The sequence below is a fragment of the Somniosus microcephalus genome, chromosome 30 (genome assembly GCF_052327205.1).
Source record: "Somniosus microcephalus isolate GS21.2 chromosome 30, FLI_Smic_1.0, whole genome shotgun sequence".
Lineage (NCBI taxonomy): Eukaryota > Metazoa > Chordata > Chondrichthyes > Squaliformes > Somniosidae > Somniosus > Somniosus microcephalus.
In genome coordinates, this window is record NC_141016.1 from 20,488,167 (window position 1) to 20,498,179 (window position 10,013).

Here is a 10,013-nt window from a genome sequence, read left to right on the forward strand (position 1 = left end):
CAACATTCCTTTTTACTCCCCACACTTGAATGGCCTCCTATATCACAGTGCCATGGTCAGTTTGCTCATCCACCCTGCAGACTTTGCCCTCGTCCACACAGGCAGCAAAAACTTCATATCTGTTGGGTAAGGCCAAAGGCCGAGGCTCCTCCAGCACTGTGCCTGGGGTCCCCTACCTGCCTCAGTTGCAGTCACACCCACCTGTCTCTGACCACTAACTAGACCTGTACTGCCACCTAACCTAAGGGGTGTGACTGCCTCCTAGATTAAAGTGTGCAGATAACTCTCCCCTCCCTAATGCACCAAATTGTCTGCACCTCAGACTCCAGTGTAACAACTCTGAGCTGAAGTTCCTCAAGATGCAGACACTTACTGCAGACATGGTCATCCGGAATTACGATGCTCTCCAAAATGCCCACATGCTACAGTTGTGGCACACCACCTGCACTACCATCCCTTTATAGCCTTGTTTTCATTATTTAGTTAATTAAACTTTATGTATTTAATTAACCTAGATTACAGTTTAATTTTTAACTAATTGCTCGATCTAGTTTAAGTTCTAGGTAGATGAAATTAAATAGTTGCCTGTAACACAAAGCACTTCAAGTGTTGGCGGCAAAAAGCAGCACCTCCTACCCCCTCTGCTCCAAATTCCCACACTCTCAAAATACCCAAGCCATCTGTTTAACTGCACTCCTTTTAGGACACTGTGCAGACCACTCTCTGCCTAGGTAGATACTGTTTAATTTTCCACTTTGGAGCCACACCCACGTTACAAGTGTTGTCTCATCTCCCTCATCACAGTAATTAGCAACTATTCAAGACAAATACTCACAGCTTACTGTAGCAAAATACTGCGGTTGCTGGAAATCCGAAATAACAACCGTCTTTTGTCTCCACTAGTCCTATCACCATCTTGCCTCGTTTTGAATACCTCTTAATGTCTCTTCATCTCTCTTTTGTTCTCTCATCCCCATTTCCCAGCCCCCAAACTGGCCTTTTAATCTGTTTCATTTCCTGTGTTTTTTCTCAGTTCTGACGAAGGGTTTTGACCTGAAACATTGACTCTATTTCTCTCTCCACGGATGTTGCCTGGCCTGCTGAGTTTTTCCAGCATTTTCTGTTGTTACTTACAGCTTACTGACCATTAACTGCCACTGGCTGGCAATTTCTGTTAACTACAGATTTTAAAGTTTAAAGTTAAATTCAAAATATTAAATTAAATTTCACTTTTTACAGCAAATACACACCCAGAACTTCCCAGAGATATCCACTCTCTCCAAATTCCGAAGTTCAACAATATTTTTAAGTGCACTTCATTTACTCTGCGCAGACTACCAGTTAGTTTGTTAAAATGCAGCTCTGCCCCTCCAGATACTTGGGATCTCCAAGCGCTGGGCTTTTCCAAACAGCATTAGGTTTCATAAGGCTTAGGTGAAGGTTTTTGGCACTCTTGGATGAGTCAGCAGAACGTGGGTTCAAGTTTCATGTCCGAGGGAGTGATCGACTGCCGGAGGTGCTATCTTTCGAACGAGGCATTAAACCGAGCCCCATCTGCTCTCTGGTAAAAGATGGACATAAATGATCTCATGGCAATATTTCGAAGAGCAGGTGGGTTCTCTCCGGTTTCCTGGCCAAAACTGATCACTCATCAAACATCTCTAAAAACAAATTATCTGGTCATTATCACATGTTCGTGTGAGCTTGCTCTGCGCAAATTTTCTGCTGCGTTTTCTACATTACAACAGTGACTGTACATCATTGGCTGTAAAGTGCTTTGGGACATCTGGAGGACGTGAAAGGCACTATATAAATGCTTGTCTTAATTATTCTCTAGTAAAATTGAAGGCAATGGGAATGAAGGGGAAAATGCTTCATTGGCTGGAGTCATACCTAGCAAAAAGGAAGTGGCTGTGGTTGCTGCAGGACAACCCCTGGATATTGCTGCAAGATTCTTCAGGGCAGTGTCCTAGGTCCATCCATATTCAACTGCTTCATCAGTGACTTCCCTCCATCATAAGTTTGGAAGTAGGGATGTTCGCTAATAATTGCACATTGTTAAGTTCCATTCGCAGCTCCTCAGCATTCGTGTCTGCATGCAGCAAGACCTGAACAACATTCAGGCTTGGTGTTATTGTGCACAGATCACTAAAGGTTCATGACCAATGTAGTGAAACTGTAGCTAAAGCTAACTAGGCACTGGGTTTTAATAATAGAACCATTCAAGATAAATCAAAGGATATCACTTTAACAGTATATAGGCCGCTGGTCAGACGGCATCTATTGTACTGTGCCCAGTTTTGTTGCCCCGAAATGATGGGTGATATAGTGCCTTTGGAAAAGGTCCAGAGGAGAGCTATAAGAACGATTCCTAGCTTAAAGAACCTCAGCTACTCAGATAGGCTCAAGGACCCTGATCTATTTATTTTAGAACAGCGTAGACTTAGAGGTGATCTGAAAGAGGTCTATAAAATAAGTAAAAGGCTGGATAGTGTTCCTATTGATAGACTATTCCAGGTCAACAGATTGGGGAGTACCAGAGGACACGAATTTCAACTATGTAAGGTTAGGAGTAGACTGGATGTTGGGTGGTCCTTTTCCCTGAGAAATGCGAGACTCTGGAATACTTTGCCAGCCAGTTTGTTGGGTGCTGACTTTCTGCATGCTTTCCAGAGAGAGCCGGACCGTTTCGTGACGGGGCAGAGATCAGATCATATAAAAGGTAGGTGTGCATGTGATCTCTTAGATGGTTTGATCGTTTTGATCTCCTGAGGGGCTTGTGAGGAATTTTACAGAGAATGCTTCTGTTATTGGCCCTAGGTATTTTCTCTCCTTGTCTGGCTTTCTCAGAAGATTACATTGCTGCGGGGGTGGGAGGTAGGGGGTTTGAAACAAGTGTTTAGCCATGATGGTCCGGTCATCATGGTGTGGGGCAGGCTTGACGGAGCAGCTGCTCAATTTTTGCCGCTCAATTTCGTATGTTAGTATTATTTACTGGGGGTTCCAGTGACTGGATAAATGTAAGCCCTTCATTCTGCAACAATATGTGCAGGGATTCCAAGGATTGGGTAAATATAGGTAACCCTTCATAATCGAATATAATTTATTGGGGATGCCGGGACGGGTTAAATATAGGCAGCACCACTCACCCCAGCCCCCAACCCCAACTGCCCCCATACTGTAACATTCTTTACTGCCGGATATAGTGTCAATGCAGATATTATCCATGGGTCCCCAAGCTGACCAGTTAAGCAGTTCAGGTACCAGGCCACATTGTGAAAACCGACCTGGTTAAGTGGTAATTACAGGATTGCAGCATATCTCAGAAATGAACTGACATCGAAAAAGTGCTCCTACTTCTAATAAATGGCGTCAGAGATTGTCTGTTCTACCCAATAGCTAGTAAAATAATATGTTAGGCTTTAGGGAGCTTTACGTTCCATCTGTGAAATATCTGGTTAAACATAAATTGTGATATATATATAAAACAGTTGGGATGAAAGGGGTTAACTGTACATGTTTGTTCAGTGACTGCAATTAACACCAGTCACCAGGGGCTCTAGTTGAGTAACTGGAGGGCTTGCCTCTGCTATAAATAGGGATCTCCTTTCAATGCGTTATCCCATATTGTTAGTGAGAGCAACACTTCCGGCACTAACAGGGATCAGCCGCTCTACAGAGAGGGAAGTAAAGCTCATAAAGTAAGAATAATAGACGTGACTGTTATTACAATGGATCGGAGTCATCCGGTACCATTAGAGGCTCTGATACTGTGGGCACTTTGGGATATTCAAAATGTGTACTATCCGCTGCTCGCTGCTGTTGGCGTCCCTGGTAAGTATCTACAAACAGCTGTTAATGTTATAAACCATGTTTAATTGTATTGTTGCTCTTTAATTTATTCTCCCATTTTCGCTGCTGTTGGTCTTAAATAAACCTATGCATCTATTATTATCACTTGCTGTTTGTCCCTTCTACTTATTATATTGCTCCCTGTTCCCTTAATATGATTACTGAAGTGACCTTCAACTAATGTTGCATCCGTCGTTTCAATCTTTTCAACAGGTGATACAGTCTGATTAAGTTTAAAATGTTCCAGAGTCTCCAGCACAATCGATGTTTCTGGACGAGTCTCCTTATTAAACAGCTTGCAGTCTGATGTCTGGCCTGACCGCTTGGATCGGATCAGAAATATGCGTTAATTGGTTCACTTTTTTGTCTTGCGTTGGTTATAACTAAATATTCAGGGCTTTAGTAAACTTGAAGGTTGATCGGGAGTACACTGGGAAATATCCATTAGTAATCGCCCGCTCTGTATCAGTGTCTCTGGTTCTGTATAGCGAAGATTACACGCGGAATTTGTGTACCACAAAATGTGTACTCGGTTGTATATTGATGGAGGGATTTCTAATTTTGCTGTGAAAAGACAATTTAATCAATTCCTGTATGACACAGTTCAACGATGGATCAGTGAGTCCCACTCTGACTCATTATCATCACCTGCTGTACTTTACTGTGAATGATTCCTGTTGGCTGTACGTGGAGTACTTTGAATAGTGAGATCCTTTAATATTTTACTCTCCCATATTCAGCAGGAATCCTGTTACTTTCTCAATAAGGGGTGAAGAATCCCCCGGTCCACATTGTTCCAGTTGTGTAGATACAGTCTGAAACCCAGTGATGGTAAATTGCATGTCATCTTATCATCAGTCAATTTAAAGTGACAGTCCATTCTAAGAAGTGAATTAGTAATGCAATTCGACATTGGAAGGACTCGCACCTCAGCTCCAGTAAGTGTCCACCCACAGGAATACTTTGGAGGAGGGATCGCAAGATAATGAAAAGCACATGGAACACATGAGTGAATTCCTCTCAATGAGCTGAATTACAGGGTCTCACCTGCGAACTCAGCTTGGAGCAGGAATTTAAACTTGTTCGTTTATTTATTTCGCAGTCCATTCTTGATTACTTATATTGTAAACCAGTCTCCAGCAGATAGCCCAATCATAGCAACAATAATTGCATCCATCACGATATGATTTACCGAAGATTCACCAGACTGATACCTGGGATGGCAGGAATCCTCCGTGGGTTTCCTCCGGGTGCTCCGGTTTCCTCCCACAGTCCAAAGATGTGCGGGTTAGGTTGATTGGCTATGATAAATTGACCCTTAGTGTTAGGGGGATTAAATACGCGGGGTTACAGGGCTAGGGTGGGATATGTGTTGGTGTAGGGGTTACGGGGATCAGGTGGGATATGTGTCGGTGCAGGCTCGATGGGCCGAAATGGCCTCTATCTGCACTGTGGGGTTTCTGTGTTTCTGTGATTCTATGAATGACGTATGAGGAGAGATTGGGTCGATTGGGCTTGTACTCGCTGGAGTTTAGAAGATTGAGAGGGGATCTCATTGAAACTTATAAAATTCTAACAGGACTAGACAGACTAGATGCAGGAAGGATGTTCACGATGGCGGGGGAGTCCAGAACCAGGGGTCACAGTCTAAGGATAAGGGGTAAGCCATTTAGGTCAGAGATGAGGAGGAGTTTCTTCACCCACAGAGTGGTGAACCTGTGGAATTCTTTACCACAGAAGGCAGTGGATGCCAATTCATTAAATATATTCAAGAAGGAGTTAGATGTATTTCTTAAGGCTAAAGGGATCAAGGGATATGGGGAGAAGGCGGGGACAGGGTACTGAATTTGGATGATCAGCCATGATCTCATTGAATGGCGGAGCAGGCTCGAGGGGCCGAATGGCCTACTCCTGCTCCTATCTTCTATGTTTCTATGTTTCTATGTATGCAGTAAAAAAGCTAAAATTATCACCCTGAGCTCCATCAAACTGTTGTTTTTGCTCGCAGCCTGATATATATTTTCCTTGTTTTTTTCTTTTCCTTACAGTTAACTTAATGACGATTGTGATACTGTCTCGGGGAAAATGCGGTCTTATCAAATGCGTCACTCGTTACCTGGTGGCCATGGCAACAGCGGATCTACTGGTCGTTATCATCGATCTTATACTGAGGCATATTCCTATTATTTATCAGTTACAATTCGTGTTGTACATCCCCCTGTGTAATAGCCACGCTGTCCTGCTTTATGCAGCCACGGACTGTTCTGTCTGGTTCACAGTGACTTTCACCTTTGATCGATTTGTGGCCATTTGTTGGCAGAATCTGAAATCTAAGTATTGCACCGAGAAAACGGCGGTTGTGGTTCTAGGAACAGTGACTGTACTGAGCTGTTTAAAAAATATCATCTGGTATTTTGTGTATACAGGTGAATATTGGCTTATGAATGACCCCTGGTTCTGTATTGTAAGAAATGGTGTTCTGAATTCACGTGTGTGGACAGCAGTTGAATTCCTTCATTTTATTCTAACCCCGGGGGTCCCATTTGTTCTGATTCTGCTGCTCAATGCTTTAACTGTCAGACACATTTTAGTGTCCAACAGAGCCCGCAGGAGACTCCGGGGCCACAGCAGTGGGGAGAGTTGCAGTGACCCAGAGATGGAGAGTCGAAGGAAATCCATGATTTTACTGTTTGTTATCTCGGGGAACTTCATACTGTTATGGGCGGTGTTCATGGTGTTCTCTATATGGAGACGAATGCGGTATTTAGGGTATATGTCTGTATCTCTACCTTTCTTTGTACGAGAAATGGGCTTCATGCTCCAGCTTCTGAGTTGCTGCACAAACACTTGCATTTATGCGGTGACCCAGACTAAATTCAGAGACCAGTTGAAGAACATGGTGAAATATCCATTTACACTAATTGTTAAATGCATTAAATGATGCGAAGAACTGAAAACTTTCCAGCGTCAGAACTCAATCCCGACTCATCTACTCTCCAACTCGCTCCCACCTTGGGAACATGCTGACCGCTCCGGCGTCCGGTATCAGACAGCTCTGATCCCCTCCAAAATCCCGGGATGGGAGCGCCATTGAATGGACAGGTGGGCGCGCGCACTCCATTTCTGGAGAATTTGCGGGCGAGCCTTAGAATCAACGTGTTCTTTGTTCTCTGGAACAGGAACTATAATCTCTATTGATATCGCCGCTTCATCAAAGGAAATAGGTCCGTTCGATTTACAAAGAGGAGGGAAAATAAATAAAAGGAGTACAATGTTAGACAACGGACTCAGTTGGTTAAGTTAGGCCAGGTCAGCGAAATCATGATCAGCAGCATGGGTTTCGAGATGTTTGAAATAGCCGGAGAGAAACTTTGATTATATTTCCATGTTTTATGTAAAGTTTCAATACGCAGTCTGACTGACTCCTGGTTTACTCGTTTGCAGAGTCACAGTGAGACTCTATACATAGTAACACACTGCCAGGGACTTTCAGTACACAATGAAACACTCCTCAGACACTAGTGTCTCATAGAATCATAGAAATTTACAGCAAACAAGGAGGCCATTCGACCCATCGTGTCTGTGCGGGTCGAAGAAGAGCCAGACTGATCCCACTTTCCAGCTCCTTAGTCCATAGCCTTGTAGATTACTGCACTTCAAGTGCATATCCAAGTACTTTTTAAATGCGATGAGGGTTTCTGCCTCTACCACCCTTTCAGTCAGTGAGTTCCAAAACCCCACCACACTCTAGATGATAAAGGGTGCTCCTCAACTCCCCTCTGATCCTTCTACCAATTACTTTAACTGTATGCCCTCCTGGTTATTGACCTCTCTGCTAAGGGAAATAGGTCCTTCCTATCCACTCTATCTAGGCCCCTCATAATTTTATATACCTCAATTAAATCTCCGCTCAGACTCCTCTGTTTCAAAGAAAACAACCCAAGCACAGCCAATCTTTCCTCATAGCTAAAATTCTCCAGTCCTGGCAACATCCACGCAAGTCTTCTCTTTACCTTCTCTAGTGCAATAATATCTTCCTGTAATGTGGTGACCAGAAGTATATGTAGTACTCTAGCTGTGGCCTAACTAGTGTTTTATACAGTTCAAGCATAACCTCCCTGCTCTTATATTCTATGCCTCGGCTAAAAAGGAAATTATTCCGTATGCTTTCTTACCCAACTTATCTACCTGTCCTCCTACCTATGACGAGTTCGCCATGTGGGACCATGTCAAATGCCTTGCTAAAATCCATATAGACTACATCAAATGCACTACCCTCACCGACCCTCCTTGTTACCTCCTCAAAAAAATTAAACAAGTTAGTCAGACATGATCTTCCCTGATCAAATCCATAATATATTTACCTACTGCCAAAGAAACCAGACAATATAAACAGATTTACTGACAGTCACTGTGCTCAATAACACCTTAATATTGAATGTTTAAACAATATATAACATTCCAACAAACCCCCTGGAACTAATTCTAAACATACACACTGCAAATTTCAAAATACTCAAAGAGACAGCGTATAAATATTGAAAGAATCCAGCAGATCACATCAAATCCTAGATAAACAAATGCGAAGTGAAAACATTAACATTTTAACCAACTGAAAGAGACACCTTGTAAATACCAATAAACTCACAGGATTATCCCGTTAACTGAAACTGTCCTACAGAATCGTCTTGCAATTATGATTGGTTTCACAATAGCACCCTGTAAACATTGGCAGTATTAGGCATAGAAAGTAAGGTAAAATATGAATAAATAGTAGTGATATAGGGCTAACAGGCCCAAATTATGCCCGAGACAGAGAATATGTGAGACTGATAATATTGTGAGCAAAAAGGCTAGCAATGGAATGTTAAGTGAAGGCAAGGCGACAACATGTCTACATAAAGTGATTATAATTCAGGGATTAGTAAATGGTTGAGTGTGCAAAATGTTCTAAGAGATGCTGACCCCTAAGATCAGTCTACCCACTCAAGCATGTGACCTGTCCAGAGAACAATAAACCTGCAATGTGCATGTGCGAGAGGGGCAAGTCATCTTCCTGACTACTGGTGTACTTATGTTCTCATCTTACACATGGCTGGTCTGCCTGCCTTTTAACCTTGAGTACTACCGATTGCTTACATGCTAGCATTATGTAAAACCTACATAGAATGATAGAAAATTACAGCACAGAAAGAGGTCATTCAACCCGCCGTGCCTGTGCTGGCTCTTTGAAAGAGCAGTTGTGCTTAGTCCCACATCCCCGCTTTCTGTTTGTAACTCTCAAATTTCCCTATCGTCAAGTACCTGTTTCACTCCCTTTCAAACTTTATTAGTAATAAGCTTCCACCATTTTTTCAGGTAGGTTATTCCAGATCCTGACAAGATCTTTTGCCAATGATTTTAAATCTATGACCTCTGCTTTTACTCTATCTACTCTATCAAAACCTCTCATCATCTTGAAAACCTCTATTAGGTCACCTCTGTTTCAAGGTGAAAAATCCTAACTTTTCCTGAAGGGATAATTACAAGTCCTAGCCCTGTTCGGGCTACCCCAGATCAGGCGTATTCCCCAGACGTTCACCTACAACTTAAGTTAGAAAAAGCCGAATTCTATAAGATGCTTAATTGGGTCTAAAGGTTCAGGCTATCTCTCCCTAAAGGAAAGGAGACTGAAGATGTTACCATCCTCCAGATAGCACTTTTAATAAGTTTAACTAGACTATAACCTTCCAGATATTATGAGGGTCTGGAATACCTCCCAACTCCTTACAAAAGAGTATACCGAAATTGGGTTCACGAGGTTATACAGAAATACTCTTTGAGACAATTCTAAAAATATATAGTCACAACATTAACAATTCAAAATACAAATAGCTTACATTTCTTATTTCTCAGAGATCTTTATTCCCAAATCTTTACTTCGTTACATTTCTACATTTCTTACTTATTTCTAAATCCAGAACATCCACCAAAATCAAATATCTTGATTATCCGAGACTCAAAGTTAAAAACTTACAGATGGTGCCTGTAATGTTGAGAAATGCTTGGCCCATTCAGTGGCTTCTGACTTTCTGTTTGAAAAGTTCTATCTTTTATACCCTTTTTGCAGTGGTTTATTCTTTGAAGTTCTCTGCTGATGTAAGCTAATTACCTTTATTGAT

At 42.2% G+C, this 10,013-nt stretch overlaps 1 pseudogene; it reads left to right on the top strand.

The window, feature by feature from the left end:
* Positions 1-2,316: 2,316 nt before the first annotated feature.
* On the top strand, positions 2,317-9,661 carry LOC147097990 (uncharacterized; annotated as a pseudogene).
* Positions 9,662-10,013: the final 352 nt, after the last annotated feature.